Source organism: Echinops telfairi, unplaced genomic scaffold (assembly GCF_000313985.2).
Source record: "Echinops telfairi isolate 266 unplaced genomic scaffold, ASM31398v2 ScPeMD7_17;HRSCAF=63, whole genome shotgun sequence".
Lineage (NCBI taxonomy): Eukaryota > Metazoa > Chordata > Mammalia > Afrosoricida > Tenrecidae > Echinops > Echinops telfairi.
The window spans coordinates 6,588,602-6,592,158 of record NW_022103914.1 but is presented as its reverse complement, the minus strand read 5'-3'; positions in this window follow the sequence as shown (position 1 = coordinate 6,592,158).

Genomic DNA, 3,557 nt, shown 5'->3' with positions numbered 1-3,557 from the left:
GAGTAAATAATCAGAGAAGCTGGATTATGTGAAGTAGAGCCAGGCATCACGATTGGAAGGTGACTTATAAACAGTCTGCAAGATGACACAACCTTGCTCGCTGTGAGTGAGGAAAACTTAAAGCACTTCCTGCTGAAGATCAAGGACTGCAGCCTACAGTATGGATTACAATTAAATGTAAAGATGACCCAAATCCTCACAACTAACATCATGATGAACAGAGAAAAGATTAAAGTTGTCAAGGATTTTATCTTGGATCCACAATCAATGCTCATGGAAGCAGCAGTCAAGAGATCAAATGCATCGCACTGAGTAAGCCTGGTGCACAAAGGTGTTCAAGAGCAAGCACATCACTCTGAGGACTAAGGGGTGTTTCACCTAAGGCCTGATATTTTTTCTTAAACATTTTTTTAATAAATCATTTTATTGGGGGCTCTTACAGCTCTTATAATAATCTATACATCAATTGTATCAAGCGCATTTGTACAAATGTTGCCAACATCCTTTTCAAAAAGGCCTGATATTTTCAATCACCTCCTATCCATGTGAAAGTTGGACATTGAATAAGGAAGACCGAAGAAGCAATGATGTGTTTGAATTATGGTGCTGGTGAAGATTATGGAAAGTATTATGGACTACCAAAAAACAAACAAATCTGCCTTGGAAGAGCGAAAGCCAGAATGCTGCCAAGAAGAGAGAATTCATCTTACGTACTTTGGTCATTGTATCATGAGAAACCAGTTCCTAGGAAAGGCTATTGTGCTTGGTAAAGCAGGGTGTCAGAAAAAAGATCTTCAGTCAGATGGACACAGTGGCTGCAACAGTGGTTTCAAATATAACCGTTCTGAGAATGGCGCGGGACTAGGCAATGTTTTGCTCTGTTGTTCACAGGGTCTCTTAAATCAGAAACCAGTTGGTGGCACTTAAAAACAATAAGATCTTTTAATTCCGATAAATTATTTGTATTGATTACTTATTTCCTCACATTTTCCCTGTTCTCTTTTCTGGAATACCTATCATTTGATGGCCCTCACAAATGAAACTTCTCATTTTCTTTTTTTTTTCTTCTCTCATTCATTTTCTTTCTTTACTCCTCTCTCTACCCCAAGAAACATCTTTGAATATTACGACCTTTCTATGAAATTCTATGGGTTGTTTTTATTCCCTTCAAACTTTTAATTTCAAAGAACTTTCCTCCTTTTTGTTTAATAGTCTTTTCTTTGTGGATTCAATAGCTTATCTGAGAATACTGATGTTAATTTTTTTAAGATTTATTAAATTATTTGTCTCTGAATGATTATTTTATCAGAGCTCTCTTTTTTCTCTGCCTGCTTGCTTGTTTCCTAATTTGTCTCTGTGGTCTGCGATGGAGGCATTGGTGCAGTGTCTGGTGATCCTTGGGTGCCTATTTCTTTAAAAAAATTTTTTAAAATCATTTTATTAGGGGCTCATACAACTCTTATCACAATCCATACATACATCAATTGTGTAAAGCACATTTGTACATTCATTGCCCGGGTGCCTATTTCTATTGATGAGAAAGTCACTTGAAAGATAAGTTGACTGGAAGCCTCTTGTATATATGGGAGGTGCTCATTGTTAATTGGCGGCAGTTCCATTGGACTTGATGGCACACAATAATAACTTTATTACTAAATCCTAAATTCATTTTCTTTCCCAATTAAGAATGTTCTCATCCTTTTAAAATTGTTGTTTTTGTAGTTGTTATGGTGTCTCCCACCGTCCTTTGAGTTGGCTTAGCTTGTTGTGTTATACCAGGTTGTCTAGAGAAACAAATCCAGTGATATTCATCTATGCACAAGAGCTTTCTATTAAGAAGCAATTATCTATCAAGAAGGCATCCCAGCCTTCCATAAGGCCCTCTTCAGACTCATGTAGTCACATGCCAACAGGGCACATGGTGAGTGGGAAAGCAGGAAGACCCCAGACCGGTGGGCAGAGTCATGTGGATCCCAACTTGGTGGAAACATGGCAGGGCACCAGCAGCTTTCAGGGACAGGCGGCCCACATTGGGCCAATCCTTGAGACAGTCAGAGTTCCAACAGGCAGGAAGGCAGAGGGCAGAGAGAGAGGCACTCTCCAGAATCCTTCATTTGTATACAAAGGCCACACCCCAAAGAGATGTCATCGTGTTACCAGTTGATTGACAAGTTTGACTCCACCCCTCTCCAGGATTGCCTAGTTGATATAAAATCACCCACTTACCACACTTGTTCAGTTGGTAATTTGCAATTTGATATGATATCCAATCTGGGGGACTTTTGCATCATTTAAAAAAAAGTATGTTGGGGAAAGTTTCAGCTTTAGCTCAATTTATTTATAAAAAGTAGAGGATGTTTTTGTTAAATTTACTTCCAATTGATTAAATTATTTCTTTGAAGAAATAACTCTAATCTAAAAGAAACTTAAATCGAAGGTTTTTAAATCATTCTTTGCCTAGACAAGGAGAGAGGAATTTGGGGTTATACAACACAAGGAATAGGAAGATTATGACTCTAGCGAGTGTCACTTCCCCAAATGAAAGACTGGCACAGAAGAATTTTGGAAGGCTCTGGCATTTTTCTATCCTAATGGAGATTGGCCACTGGACTCAATCCACATCCAGTTACGAAAACTCTTTTGCCTTCTTTTGCTTATCAGGAGTCTATTAGCCAGGCCACATTTCAGAAATGGAATACAAATGACTTCTTGAAATTCTAATAGTGTTTCTTCAAATTCCAATTATGCTTCCAAGTTTGTGTTCTCAGCCTATAAAGGATAATCTGACTCAGGGGCCCTACTCAGAGTCTTCTTTGAAAAGACACTGCTAATCCTCTTGGCCGGGGGCAGGGTGAAGGGGCTGCCTCATGTAAGGAGATTTACCTCTAATTCCAAGGATTTCAATATGGTATTCTATATTCTGCTAGTGCCAGAACTTATTCAAAAGCAGACAGGCACATTTGGTTATACTTCGAAATTTCTAGAAAAGATTACAAATTCTCTCTTGCTTCCTCTCTTTTTTCTTGAAGGAGAAAGGTGCCCCTGGAAGTCCTGTAGTCCTCTACTATCAGGGGAACATGGCAACAGTACTTAGATCTTTCTGTGGGATGCTGTCTAGAAGTACCTTTGGAGTTTACCTTAATGCCCGTCAAATGAGGGGATGGGACTAAGGGCCCTTCCAGGCCAGCTATTCTGTGCATCTATTGAGACAGCTCTTTCTAACTCAAGGATGCTTGTTAGGTTAGAGCATAGGTTTCCAAATGTACTTGGCTTACTGCCTTCTTTTCATAAAAACAATGACTCAGCCGCTCCCCACCCCCAGCAATGAAAAACGTATGTGCTCTAGCCCATAAAAAACTTCACATACACTGCTATCGAGTTGATGTTGATGCATAGAGACTGTAGAGGACAGGTGAGAATTGCCCCCGTGAGTTTCCAAGGCTAACTCTTTAGGGGAGTAGAAAGGCCTGTCTTGGTCCTAAGAAGTGGCTGGTGTCTTTGAACTGCTGACCTTGAGGCCCAACACACAATGACTATGCCACCAGGACTTCTAAGGG